This window comes from Pongo pygmaeus, chromosome 3 (assembly GCF_028885625.2).
Source record: "Pongo pygmaeus isolate AG05252 chromosome 3, NHGRI_mPonPyg2-v2.0_pri, whole genome shotgun sequence".
NCBI lineage: Eukaryota > Metazoa > Chordata > Mammalia > Primates > Hominidae > Pongo > Pongo pygmaeus.
The window spans coordinates 83,459,998-83,474,988 of record NC_072376.2 but is presented as its reverse complement, the minus strand read 5'-3'; the positions used below and the strand labels follow the sequence as shown (position 1 = coordinate 83,474,988).

The following is a 14,991-nucleotide window of genomic DNA, read 5'->3' as shown; positions in this document are numbered from 1 at the left end:
TGTTAGTATGCTGAGGATGATGGTTTCCAGCTTCATCCATGTCTCTGCAAAGGACATGAACTCATTCTTTTTTATGGCTGCACAGTATTCCATGGTGTATATGTGCCACATTTTCTATATCCAGTCAATCACTGATGGTCATTTGGGTTGGTTCCAAGTTGTTGCTATTGTAAACAGTACTGCAATAAACATACGTGTGCATGTGTCTTTATAGTACAATGTTTTATAATCCTTTGGGTATACACCCAGTAATGGGATTGCTGGGTCAAATGTTATTTCTGGTTCTAGATCCTTGAGGAATCGCCACACCATCTTCCACAATGGAACTAATTTACACTCCACCAACAGTGTAAAAGCATTCCTAATTCTCCACATCCTCATTAGCATCTGTTGTTTCCAGACTTTTTAGTGATCACCATTCTAACTGGCATGAGATGGTATCTCATTATGATTTTGATTTGCATTTCTCTAATGACCAGTGATGATGAGCTTTTTTTATATGTTTCTTGGCTGCATAAATGCCTTCTTTTCAGAAGTGTCTGTTCATATCCTTTGCCCACTTTTTGATGGGGTTGTTGTTTTTTTTCTTGTAAATTTGTTTAAGTTCCTCGTAGATTCTGGAAATTAGACCTTTGTCAGATGGATAGATTGCAAAAATTTTCTCCCATTCTGTAGGATGCCTGTTCACTCTGGTGATAATTTATTTTGCTGTGCAGAAGCTCTTTAGTTTAATTAGATCCCATTTATCAATTTTGGCTTTTGTTGCAATTGCTTTTAGTGTTTTACTCATGAAATCTTTGCCCATGCCTATGTCCTGAATGGTATTCCCTAGGTTTTCTTCTAGGATTTTTAAGGTTTTAGGTTTTACATTTAAGTCTTTAATCCATCTGAGTTAATTTTTGTATAAGGTGTAAGGAAGGGGCACAGTTTCTGTTTTCTGCATACGGCTAGCCAGTTTTCCCGGCACCGTTTATTAAATAGGGAATCCTTTCCCCATTGCTTGTTTTTGTACGGTCTCAAAGATCAGATGGCTGTAGATATGTGGTGTTATTTCTGAGGCCTCTGTTCTGTTCCATTGGTCTATATATCTGTTTTGGTATCAGTAACATGCTGTTTTGGTTACTGTAGCCTTGTAGTATAGTTTGAAGTCAGGTAGCATGATGCCTCCAGCTTTGTTCTTTTTGCTTGGGATTGTCTTGGCTATGTGGGCTGTTTTGGTTCCATATGGAATTTAAAGTAGTTTTTTTCTAATTCTGTGAAGAAAGTCAATGGTGGCTTGATGGGGATAGCATTGAATCTATAAATTACTTTGGGCCATATGACCATTTTCACGATATTGATTCTTGTATCCATGGGCATGGAATGTTTTTCCATTTGTTTCTGTCCTCTCTTATTTCCTTGAGTAGTGGTTTGTAGTTCTCCTTGAAGAGGTCCTTCATGTCCCTTGTAAGTTGTATTCCTCGGTATTTTATTCTCTTTGTAGCAATTGTGAATGAAAGTTCACTCATGATTTGACTCTCTGTTTGTCTATTTTTGGTGTATGGGAATGCCTGTGATTTTTGCACATTGATTTTGTATCCTGAGACTTTGCTGAAGTTCCTTACCAGCTTAAGGAGTTTTGGGGCTGAGACAATGGGGTTTTCTAAATACAAAATCACGTCATCTGCAAACAGAGGCAATTTGACTTCCTCTCTTCCTATTTGAATACCCTTTATTTCCTTCTCTTGCCTAATTGTGCTAGCCAGAAATTCCAATACTACGTTGAATAGGAGTGGTGAGAGAGGGCATCCTTGTCTTGTGCCAGTTTTCAAAGGGAATGCTTCCAGCTTTTGCCCATTCAGTATGATAGTGGCTATGGGTTTATCATAAATAGCTCTCATTATTTTGAAATATGTCCCATCAATACCTACTTTATTGAGAGTTTTTACTATGAAAGGGTGTTGAATTTTTTCAAGGGCCTTTTCTGCATCTATTGAGATAATCATGTGGTTTTTGTCGTTGGTTCTGTTTATGTGATGGATTACATTCATTGATTTGCATATGTTGAAGAAGCCTTGCATCCCAGGGATGAAGCCAACTTGATCATGGCAGATGAGCTTTTTGATGTGCTGCTTGATCTGGTTTGCCAGTATTTTACTGAGGATTTTCACTTCAATGTTCATCAGGGGTATTGGCCTGAAATTTTCTTTTCTTGTGTCTCTGCCAGGTTTTCGAATCAGGATGATGCTGGCCTTATAAAATGAGTTAGGGAGGAGTCCCTCTTCTTCTATTGCTTGTAATAATTTCAGAAGGAATGGTACCAGCTCCTTTTTGTACCTCTGGTAGAATTCAGCTGTGAATCTGTCAGGTCCTGGGCTTTTTTTGGTTTGCAAGCTATTAATTACTGCCTCAATTTCAGAACTTGTTATTGGTCTATTCAGGGACTCAACTTCTTCCTGATTTAATCTTAGGAGGGTGTACATGTCCAGGAATTTATCCATTTCTTCTAGATTTTCTAGTTTATTTGCTAGAGGTGTTTATAGTATTCTCTGATGGTAGTTGGTATTTCTGTGGGATCAGTGGTGATATCCCCTTTATCAATTTTTATTGTGTCTATTTGATTCTTCTCTCTTTTCTTCTTTATTAGTCTGGCTAGCAGTCAATGTATTTTGTTAATCTTTTCAAAAAACCAGCTCCTGCAATCGTTGATTTTTTGAAGGGTTTTTCGTGTCTCCTTCAGTTCTGCTCTGATCTTAGTTATTTCTTTTCTTCTGCTAGCTTTTAAATTTGTTTGCTCTCGCTTCTCTAGTTCTTTTAATTGTGATGTTAGGGTATCGATTTTAGATCTTTCTCGCTTTCTCCTTTGGGCATTTAGTGCTATAAATTTCCCTCTAAACACTGCTTTAGCTGTGTCCCAGAGATTCCGGTATGTTTTGTCTTTGTTCTCATAGGTTTCAAAGAACTTTACTCCTGCCTTAATTTCATTATTTACCCAAGTAGTCATTCAGGAGCAGGTTATTCAGTTTCCACGCACATGGTTTTGAGTGAGTTTCTTAATCCTGAGTTCTAATTTGATTGCACTGTGGTCTGAGAGACTGTTATGATTTCCATTCTTTTGCATTTGCTAAGGAGTGTTTTACTTCCAATTATGTGATCGATTTTAGAGTAAGTGCTACGTGGTGCTCAGAAGAATGTATATTCTGTTGATTTGGGGTGGAGAGTTTTGTAGATGTCTATTAGGTCTGCTTGGTCCAGAGCTGAGTTCAAGTTGTGAATATCCTTGTTAATTTTCTGTCTCGTTGATCTGTCTAATATTGACAGTGGGGTGTTAAAGTCTCCCACTATTATTGTGTGGGAGTCTAAGTCTCTTTGTAGGTCTCTAAGAACTTGTTTTATAAATCTGGGTGCTCCTGTATTGGGTGCATATATATTTAGGATACTTAGCTCTTCTTGTTGCATTGATCCCTTTACCATTATGTAATGGCCTTCTTTGTCTCTTTTGATCTTTGTTGGCTTAAAGCCTGTTTTATCAGAGACTAGGATTGCAACCCCTGCATTTTTTTGTTTGTTTGTTTTTTGCTTTCCATTTGCTTGGTAAATATTCCTCCATCCCTTTATTTTGAGTGTATGTGTGTCTTTGCACATGAGATGGGTCTCCTGAATATAGCACACCAATGGGTCTTGACTCTTTATCCAATTTGGTGGTCTGTGCCTTTTGGGGCACTTAGCCCACTTACATTTAAGGTTAATATTGTTATGTGTGAATTTGATCTTGTCATCATGATGCTAGCTGGTTATTTTGCACATTAGTTAATGCAGTTTCTTCATAGTGTCCCTGGTCTCTATATTTTGGTGTGTTTTTGCAGTGGCTAGTACCGATTTTTCCTTTCCATATTTAGTGCTTTCTTCAGGAGCTCCTGTAAGGCAGGCCTGGTGGTGACAAATCCCTCAGCATTTCTGCAAAGGATTTTATTTCTCCTTCACTTATGAAACTTAGTTTGGCTGAATATGAAATTCTGGGTTGAAAATTCTTTTCTTTAAAACTATTGAATATTGGGCCCCACTCTCTTCTGGCTTGTAGGGTTTCTGCAGAGAGATCTGCTGTTAGTCTGATAGGTTTCCTTTTGTAGGTAACCTGACCTTTCTCTCCGGCTGCCCTTAACATTCTTTTTTCCTTCATTTCAAGCTTAGAGAATCTGATGATTATGTGTCTTGGGGTTGCTCTTCTTGAGGAGTATCTTAGTAGTGTTCTTTGTATTTCCTAAATTTGAATGTTGGTCTGTCTTGCTAGGTTGGGGAGGTTCTCCTGGATAATATCCTTAAGTATGTTTTCCAATTTGGTTCCATTCTCCCCATCACTTTCAGGGACCCCAATCAATCGTAGGTTTGGTCTTTTCACAGAGTCCCATATTTCTTGGAGGCATTGTTCATTCCTTTTCATTCTTTTTCTCTAATCTTGTCTTCATGCTTTATTTCATTAAGTTCATCTTCAATCTCTGATATCCTTTCTTCTGCTTGATTGATTTGGCTATTGATACTTGTATATGCTTCACGAAGTTCTCGTGCTGTGTTTTTCAGCTCCATCAGGTCATTTATGTTCTTCTCTAAACTGGTTATTCTAGTTAGCAGTTTCTGTAACCTTTTGTCAAGGTCTTAGCTTCCTTGCATTGGGTTAGAACATGCTCCTTTAGCTCAGAGGGGTTTGTTATTACCCACTTTCTGAAGCCTACTTCTGTCAATTCATCAAACTCATTCTCTGTCCCATTTTGTGCCCTTGCTGGAAAGGAGTTGCGACCATTTGAAGGAGAAGAGGTATTCTGGTTTTGGGAATTTTCAGCATTTTTGCGCTGGTTTTTCCTCATCTTCATGGATTTATCTACCTTTGATCTTTGAGACTGATGACATTTGGATAGGGTTTCTGTGTGTGGGGGTCCTTTTTGTTGATGTTGATATTATTGCTTCCTGTTTTGTAGTTTTCATTCCAACAGTCAGGCCCCTCTCCTCTAGGTCTGCTGGAGTTTGCTGGAGGTCCATTCCAGATCCTATTTGCCTGGTATCACCAGCGGAGTCTGCAGAACAGCAAAGATTACTGCCTGCTCCTTCCTCCTGTATGAGGTGTCTGTCAGCCCCTGTTGGGAGGTCTCTCTCAGTCAGGAGGCATGCGGGTCAGGGACCCACGTGAGGAGGCAGTCTGTCCCTTAGCAGAGCTCGAGTACCACACTGGGAGAACCCTCCTTGTCAGGATCCACTGCTCTCTTCAGAGCCGGCAGGCAGGAATATTTAAGTCCACTGAAGCTGCACCCACAGCCGCCCCTTCTCCCAGGTGCTCTGTCCTAGGGAGATGGGAGATTTATTTATAAGCCCCTGACTGGGGCTCTTGCCTTTCTTTCAGAGATTCCCTGCCCAGTGAAGAGGAATCTAGAAAGGCAGTCTAGCCACAGCCGCTTTGCTGTGCTGTGTTGAGTTACGTCCAGTCCTTAGCACGGTCAGGGGAAAGCCACCTGCTCAAGCCTCAGTAATGGTGGATGCCCCTGCGTCCACCAAGCTTGAGCATCCCAGGTCGACTTCAGACTGCTGTGCTGGCAGCAAGAATTTCAAGCCAGTGGTTCTTAGCTTGCTGGGTTCTATGGGAGTAGGATCCACTGCACGAGATCACTTGGCTCCCTGGCTTCAGCCCCCTTTCTAGGGGAGAAAACGGTTTTGTCTCACTGGGGTTCCTAGGCACCACTGGGGTTCCAGGAACCACTGGAGTATGAACAAAACACACCTGCAGCTAGCCTGGCGTCTATCCAAACAGCAGCACAGTTTTGTGCTTGAAACCAAGAGCCCTGGTGGTATAGGCACACAAGGGAATCTCCTGGTCTGTGGATTGCAAAAACCATGGGAGAAGCGTAGTAACTGGGCCAGAAAGCACAGTCCCTCACGGCTTTCCTTGGCTAGGGGAGGGAGTCCCCCGGCCCCTTGCACTTCCTGGGTGAGGTGACAACCCCCTCTGCTTCTGCTCGCCCTCCATGGGCTGCACCCACTGTCTAACTAGTCCCAGTGAGATGAACCAGCTACCTCAGTTGGAAATGCAGCAATCACCCGCCTTCTGCATTGGTCTCACTGGGAGCTACAGACTGGAGCTCTTCCTGTTTGGCCATTTTGCCAGATCCCCATAAGCTCTTAATGACTATTATGTGCCAGTAACTGTGCACGCTATAGTGCTCTGGATGGGCTTATATCCCAAAAGGGAAAAATCCACATGTAATGAGATCATTACAGTAATTGCGTTTTGATTTATTCATTTGTCAATAAACATTTATTAAACAATTACTATGTATATTGAGCCCCTACTAGGCACTGTGTTAGGGTCTGTAACAGAATAATGTGGTATATGATTTTTTTTCTCAAAGCACTTTGGAAGCCTACAAGTATAGACTTCAGTTGGCTTGAGCATATAACATGAAAATGTGGCAAGAGAAGAGAAAGAAGACTATAAAAGTATATAGTAGATAAATAGTGGATGGCCCTATATACTTTGATAAGGCATTTAGACTTTATCCTATCATATGAATAGAAAAGTATTGAGGGCTGCAAGCAGGGAGTGGCAGAATCAGGTATGTGTTTTAGAAGGCTATCTAGGGCAGTGCCATAGTTGGGGCAGTGTAAGAGGGAGGGTATTCAGCAGTTCTTTCCACACCTATCAAGTTATGATTAGTAGTTGTGGGCACCTATACAAGCTGACTGCTCTTTGCATCTTGACACCTTTGGTTTTTATTGATTCCACACACCCTGAGAATACTTCTGTTTGCTATAATCCACGGTAGGCAACCTTGTTTCAAAGGTGTACTCAACATTTCTTTTGCAACTCTGCTCATAAACGCACTGCTTCCATTTATCAGACAACATCTGATAAGATTACCTTATTTTCACCCATACTCTCTATCTAAACTAATTTGTAGCAAATCTAACTATAGCATTTCCTGCCATAACCCAATCAATGATGGTGGTGCTGCTGCTGTTGACGATTTAACAAGGCAATCAAAAATCACAGACTTCCATTTCCTCAGCTACTCTCATTCTATATTCACCACAATTAACCCTTGGTAACCAGTTATACTGAAGTATCTTTAAGAGCTTTTTGAATTGTTGAATGCAAAATCAAAAGCAAGCTTTTAACCAGACAACACTCGTGTTTTCCAACCAGGTCTCATCAGCGATTCACCTGAAATAATTAAAAACACAGATTACCAGGTCTGAGTCTCAGTGAGGCAGGGGGTGAGGGGGGAAATCAGAAATGTGTATAAAATGCATGTGTATAAAATGCCCTGGGTGAGGTTATGAATTAGGCTAATTTCGTAAACCCTAGATGGAAGCTACTGTAATAAGTTCCTTATAATTAAGGCAGCATTAAGCACATATTTTTTCTTTTAAATACTTTAATGAAACTTAGGCAATCACTTTAAGTAATTGCCACCCATTTAATGTTTACTGAAACAGTTTACAACTAATTCACATGCCATTTTCTAAATGCTTCAGGCTTACTTGGCTTTCCTACTGCGCTAGTGCGCATTAAACAGTTTGTTAACTATTAATAAAGAGTGAAGAAAAATCAGAATCTGGAGGTCATTTTAACAGTTAAAACGGTCACTGAGAAGCATAACTTATAATTAGCAAAATACATGTGAGCTCCTTATGACATGAACTAGGACCTTATGATCCATGCCTTAAAGCAAGAGCAGGCGAAGAAAAAGCAACATCTTTCCTAAAATAAGTCACCTTTTCTTTTTGATCACTGTCAATCAGAAAAATTCTATTTTTGCAGGTAACTGAGTATTTGCGAAGTGGTACTCTAATAAATGAACTCAGCACAAAATGTATCAAAATGAAAAATAAAAATTGCTAACATTCATTATGCAATTACTATTCTTAGTGCTTAGTCCCCATTCAAATTCAAAGTTCTTTGCATTTAATTTTTTCCATTTAATAATGCTAGGTATTATTATGATCTTTTTTTTTTTTTTTTTTTTTTGAGACGGAGTCTCACTCTGTCGCCAAACTGGAGTGCAGTGGCGTGATCTCAGCTCACTGCAACCCCCGCCTCCTGGGTTCAAGCGATTATCCTGCCTCAGCCTCCTGAGTAGCTGGGACTACAGGTGCGAGCACCACCACGTCTGGCTAATTTTTGTATTTTTAGTAGAGACAGGGTTTCACCATGTTGGCCAGGATGGTCTCAATCTCTTGACCTCATGATCCACCCGCCTCGGCCTCCCAAAGTGCTGGGATTACAGGTGTGAGCCACCGTGCCCGGCGTATTATCCCATTTTATAGACAAGGAAACAGAGGCACAGAAAGCTATGTAAGTGCTCAAGGTCAGTCAGCTAACAAATAGCAAAGACAGAAACTGAAACCAGGAAGTCTGACTTCAGAACCTATGCTCTTAACCACCCTGGTGTACTGTCACTAAGAGAATTAGGGACTTGAACTGAGTCCCTGTGGAGCTCCCTAAAGAGGTAGAGGAGCTATAACAAGAAACACAGGAAGGAAAGGTTGTTGAAAACAAGTCCAGCTTGCAAATCAGTATCCAATTCACTACTGAGTGCCTACTATGTGTTGGGCACTGCACTCAATGCTTTAGGAAATATTACTATAAAGATGAATAAGGCAGAGTCCCTTCTTATTTTCATTACTTCTTCAATTGTCAGCTCTTCCATAAAGCCTCCCCTGGTTCTGAACACTATAATACCACTTTTCACACTGCATTATAAAATCTTCGTATGTCTGTCTTTCCTCCCATTAGGCTGTAAGTTCCTTGGCCCATGACAGGAACAGACGCCACGTGTTAGCTCCTTTTCCAGTTCCTAGATTCCTCATACAGTGTGCCTGGACACACTGCTGTCTCTCTGTAGATGTTTTATGAATGCATGAATGGATGAAACACAGAGGACACGGAAGTGAAATAATATGCTCTGAGATTCACAGTGTGCTAGTGGTAAAGATGGGGAAAGGTTTTGCATATCCCAGCTCTACTCCAAAGTTCTGTCTAATATAACACATGCACCACACTAGTATCTTTTGCTAAAACTGCATGATTTAACATTTTAGCATACATTATGAAAAAAATGCTCACTTTTCATCTTTATGCTTCATCTTTCATTTAACATGCTAAACCCTTATAAGCAGGTGCCATTGCATACCTCACTTACTGTGTCAGGCCATGCTAAAGGGATAGTTGCAATTGAATCTTTGGAATGGAACTGACCTGTTAAGTAGCTCAATCTAAAAATGAAGGTTTAGATAGATTAAGTCACTCACCAAAGGTTACACTGCTAGTAAGAGACAGAACTGGAACTTAAATCTAACTGAAAATCCCACACTGGTAATAATTGTGCTATTTTTGTGCATTCAAAGATCCAAATCCCAACTTCACCACCTACTAGTTATGCGACCTTGGAAAAATTATTTAATTCCTCTGAGCCTCATTCTTTGAGGCAAGTAATTGAGAACTCACAGAAATGATAAGGGTTAAATGAGCTCATGAATGTAAGGTGTCAGTCACATAGTAGGTATTCAACAAATATGTATTGATAGTCCCATCAACTAAGATTCTGCCCAGTAACTGAGCATATTTGTTAACAATTGATTTAGATAATATAACCTCTATTAATTGCGGTGCTATAAAAACAACTATGCTGGAATTTATTTCCCAACTAAAGAGTTCCAAGTTGTCCACAAAATTAAAATTTTGTAAAAGTAAGGTTTTTCAGTAAATACAGACAGCTATAGATTAAGACTCCTCTAAGACAACTTTTACTATCTCTTTTTAATCAGTAGAGACTCTAAAATACAAAGATCAAAACCTTGCCCAAGGCTGAATCAGTCATTGAGAATCTGGACCCAGAATTTGGTCACATGTTCTCATTTAATCATAGCTGGCTTGCTTCCACACTAAGGTACAGTTCCTTTTATAATAGCAATTCTGTGACAATCAATTTTATGTGTCAACTTGACTGGGCTAAGGAATGCCCAGATAGCTGGTAAAACATTATTTCTAGGTTTGCCTCTTCTGAACGAGATCAGCATTTGAATCAGTAGACTGAGTAAAGAAGGTTGCCCAACCAATGTGCTTGGACATCATCCAATTTGTTGAGGGACAAAATCAAACAAAACGATGAAGGAAAGGTGAATTCACCTTTGTATTTAAGCTGGGGCATTCATCTTCTCCTACTCTCAGACATCAGCGCTCCTGGTTCTTGGGCTTTCAGACTCAGACCAGGACATTGGCCCCCCAATTCTCAGGCTTTTGGATTCAGAATGAATTACACCACTGGCTTTCCCTGGTCTCAAGCTTGCAGACAGCAGATTGTGGGACTTTTCGGCCTCCATAATTACAACAGCCAATTCCTATAATAAATATATATACGCACATGTGTATCTCCATATACCCTCTTGGTTCCGTTTCTCTGGAGAACCGTAATACAACTTCCCATATGAAACTGAGTTTCTACCCAGTAAAGGAAGAATTCAGAAGATCTAATTTCACATTCAGCTTCTGCCACACACTAGCTCTGTGAATCAAGCCAAAGTTTCTTCATCGATGGAATGGGAATGAAATAGCTTTTTCAAATAATTGTTATGGGGATTAAATAAGACAATGCACAGGAATAGGCCTAGCACAGAATCAAGAATATAATAGGCATTCAACAGATGTTGATGAAACTGAATCTGGGGTTTTCAAGATGCAGACAAGTGTCAGTGTTTTTATTGGAAGTACTTAAATACAGAGAAGAAAGGAAGGACAGAGGGAGGGAGGAAGGGAGGGGAAAAAGGAAAAAAGGGAGGGTGGGGAAGAAGAAAGGGAAGTAAAAGAAGAAGAGGAAGGAAAGAAAAAGAGATTTGAAAACACCTATCTGGGATGCTATAGCTGCAATTCTGTTTAGAAGGAGCAGGAAGACTTCAAAGTCACACAAAAGCCTGTGATTTTGATCTTGAATTACAATGTTAAATTATGGCCTCCCATCTTATTCTGCTAATCCTAACAGAAACTGTCATTCCCAAGGAGCTAATCAAAAACTGAAACACAGTAGTCATGAAGAGATTCATCTGTGTAGATGGGAAGAGTTGTTTTTCAAGAGGAGGTCCATTAGCAAGACACCAGAAGATAAAAAGTGCCTTTAAGCATGAACAACAAAGAATCTGCAAACATTCTTGACAGAGAGACAGGGATATGTGTGAAATGCTAATAGGCATACTGATTTGCTGTGAAATAAACCTTACAACTGTGCAAATGCCATTTGGGCTACATTTTATTATAGATGACCAATCTGCTTTTCTTTACTCACAACGAAGCATTACATGAGTAATCAATAAACTCCTCTACCTCCCTTCTTACCATTTATCTCTCCCTCCCTTGCCCAGCTAAATCCTCAGATTGGTATCTGTAATGTGCCTCACCTTACAAGCTGTATGACTTAAGATCACTACCACATTCGCAGAAGAGATTAAAGCAGAGGAAAATGAGGTCTGATGGAAATTACTTTACGGAGAGAAAAAGACTGGCACAGCCTGATTTTTATACTTTCCTTAATGGCAGATGGTAAGCCCCATTTATAACAGACTATTGTAAACATCAGAAAAAAAGTGATTACTACAAAAAGTGAAAAAGTCTAAGGAAACATAATGGAGCTTGAAAAACAATCTGTCTAAAATCCATTTACCAAAATCTATAGTTGGGTAGAGTATAGACTTTGATGTTTTCCATCCCCAAAATACCCTATTTAGGCCTAACATGACATTATCCTCTTTTCCTACATGGTTGCCAAGTTCGAATTTTAGTGTTACCTAAGAGTTACACACTGAAGGCTGGGGCATCATTGCCCTTGAAGGTCACCATTGAAATGACGTGTGTCTAGATGTGTGTCCCATCTAGAAACAGGCTGTCAAAAACTACACATTCAAGACCGAGTGCCTCTCTTCCAGAGTCACAGCACACCAGGAGTGGACACTGCAGGTAGCGCACATCAAAGAGAATGAGCTACAGGCAACCCCATTAGATTCAAGATTCACAGCTCATTTCCATACCTTCCCTTTGCAACACAGTTTGCTGCTTTATACGTTTAAAGGTAATGTTCATTGATAAGGGATACCTGTTACCTTCATACTCTGTGGAAGGAAGCAAAGAATCATTATGATCATAGAGAAAAATCAGTCACAGAATTTTAGGTCTGGAAGGGACCTTTTAAGTTATATAGAAATATCATTTTATAAGTAAGAAGACTGAGGTTCAGAAACATTAAAGGACTTTTCCAGGCTCAGCAAGTTACTAGCAGAATCAAGATTTTTAAAAAATCATTATTCTTAGTGCATTGCTCTTTCTACCACTTAAACATTTTATTAATAGCCTGATTGTTTCTGAAATTTTAAAATACTTCCTTTGCTAAGACTGAAAAAAAATCATCTCCATTTCCAAAGCTCAGAAGACTAAATATACAGCCTCAGACTCATATATGTACCCCCTCCCCATTTCTACAATTATCAGTGCCCTTCCTACCTTGCAACTGAAATAAAATAACATCCTACTAAGCTATGCCATCTTTTACAGTGCACCAAACATCAAATATAGAGAACAAAACTAAGACTGTCTTACTTTTGACTTATAGAAAGTGCTCTTCAGAAGTTTGGCAGGGAAGATGACAGATGACAAGGATTCTCCAAGTCCCTAAGCTTAAGGACCTGGCATTTCTCGAGAACCAGCTGGGTTGCCTGCAGTGGCACATGGAAGACGAAGTCAACAGCAGAGGTGGCTGGGATGGCTCGCTGTTGTCCTCCCCATTCCTCAAGGGATTCCCGGCTGGCTGTGGTGGCCAAACTGAAGACATCAGCAGTATTGGGCTTTGCAAGGGGCACCTGCGCTGGCAATCTATGCAGCTCAGGCTATGCTGTGCCCAACATGGAGATGACACTGAATGACTGACTATTTGCAGTCACTATGCAAGGGCTCGAATAGCTGTAGATGCTATGAGGGAGGCAGAATAAGGAGCTGGGGCCTGCAGGTAGAGACACTATCTGGATTCCCTGGCTGTCATCCATTTTTTCTCCAACTTTCATGCCGCCTTTATCCTTGCCTCCCTTCCTGCAGAGTGTGCACAGTGCCTTGTCAGCCTGCACCCTGGATTCCTTCTTCCCTCTCCTAACTCCCTAAGACTGGCCCCAAGACTGTGGCTTCAAGGGCCACCAGCCCCTTACTCTTCAAGCCCTGACTATGGAGTTGACAGATGACTCTGATCCTCAGTATCCTCTCTGGCAATGTTCCACGGCTCCTCCCTACTGGGAGGTGGCTCCATAACTTGATTTCCCGTAAATGTGTTGCAATCCCACTCCCCTTGCTAACTACACCAGCCACCCAAGGTCTGGTGTGGGTATGAGTGTAGTGGACCTTGATGCTGCTCCTATCCACTGCCACGTATGGTGCCCATCCCCCATAATGGCACTGTGCCATTTGGACAGCCAAGTGTCCTTCCAGCCCTCCTCAGCTGTGGAGCTGAGTTGACCAAGCTACTGTTAAGCACCTTCTCCCTTCTAGTGGGCTGACAAGCATGGCTGTAGGGGGCCCCCACTCTGGCACTAAGCTGCTCCCTTCACACGATCAGCCCTGATCTATGGCACTAACAACAACCTGGTGATCTATCTTCAGTGTGACATGGACCCCAGCACCTACCATGTGCTGAGCAATCTCAAGACTGGAAGCGGGCCCTGTTCCACTGTCTCTGCCTCCAGCACTGCTTCTCTGCACCTCAGGGGTTAGCACTGCTGCTGCTGATGGCTGCGGGGGCCTGCTATCCACCAGATGGCCTGTAAGAACTTGGGAACACCCTTCCCAGGCCCCCTCCAGAAGCTGCTGCCAGCCCCATGCCCCTACATATCACTCTGCTGGGCCTGCTGCTCCTCATCCTGGACTGCCTGATCTCAAGCCTGTCGTCACTGCATACAGAGCTGCTTATGAAGAGACGGCAGCTGCCCCTGGCACTTCAGAATGTCTTCCTCTACACCTTTGGTGTGCTCCTGAATCTAGATCTGCATGCCGCTAGTGGCCCCGGCCCAGGCTTCCTGGAAGGCTTGTCAGCATGGGCAAAACTTGTGGTGCTGAGCCAGGGCTAAATGGACTGCTCATGTCATGTCCACTGTCATGAAGCACAGCAGCAGCATCCCATGCCTCTTCGTTGTGTCCTGCTTACTGGTGGTCATCGCCGTGCTCTCAGCAGTCCTGCTGTGGCTGCAGCTCACAGCCACCTTCTTCCTGGCCATGCCGCTCATCATTAGCCTGGCCGTGTGCCCGTGCTATGGCAGCCGCTAGTCCCTGACCTCCTTCACCCTGACTCCAGACCCTGTAGATTGGATGCCACCATCAGAGCCCCCTCCCAGGCCTCCCTTCCACTTCCCTCAGCAGTCCAGTAACAACTGCCTTGTGAGAAAAGCTGGAGAAGTGAGAGGAGTCAGGTTATTCTCTGCAGATGTGCAAATGAAGGGGTAGCCCTAGGAGACATGAAAAATGGGTTTGATTAAGGAAATTCTTATCATCCTCCTGCCCTCTCATCAAGTTCTTCCAGACTAAAGAATTAAGAAAACATCAACACCTGGGTCTGAGAAATGATCCTATCCCTGCCTCATCCTGCATGAAAGCAGTTGATCCAAATGGGGTGTGCGCAACAAGTGGCTTTCCTTGCCTACTTTGGTCACCCCAGCAGAGCCACTGCCCCAACGCCCTCTGGCTGGCTGCTCCAGCCCAGCCATGGTGCATGACTCTCCCATAAGGGACATTCAACCTCCCACTGTCATGCAGGAAGGACCAACTGCCACAGATTACACAAACATTACCCCAGCCACTCTGACAATCTCCCTCAGTCCCAGCAATGCCTAGAGACATGCCCCCTGCCCTCTCCACAACGCTGGCTCCCCACATCCAACCTTTGTTCTGGAAACCCCAGAGAGGGTTGGGGCTTGACTCATTTCAGAGAATGTTGGCCCTGGGAC

General features: G+C 42.1%; 1 protein-coding gene and 1 pseudogene across 3 annotated transcripts in view; one reads left to right on the top strand and one right to left on the bottom strand.

Annotated features, from left to right (window-relative positions):
- The window catches only part of SLC4A4 (solute carrier family 4 member 4), a 386,161-nt gene that overhangs the window by 246,229 nt on the left and 124,941 nt on the right, over positions 1-14,991 (bottom strand). The window lies entirely within an intron of this gene.
- LOC129035263 (probable UDP-sugar transporter protein SLC35A4) lies at positions 12,651-14,314 on the top strand (annotated as a pseudogene).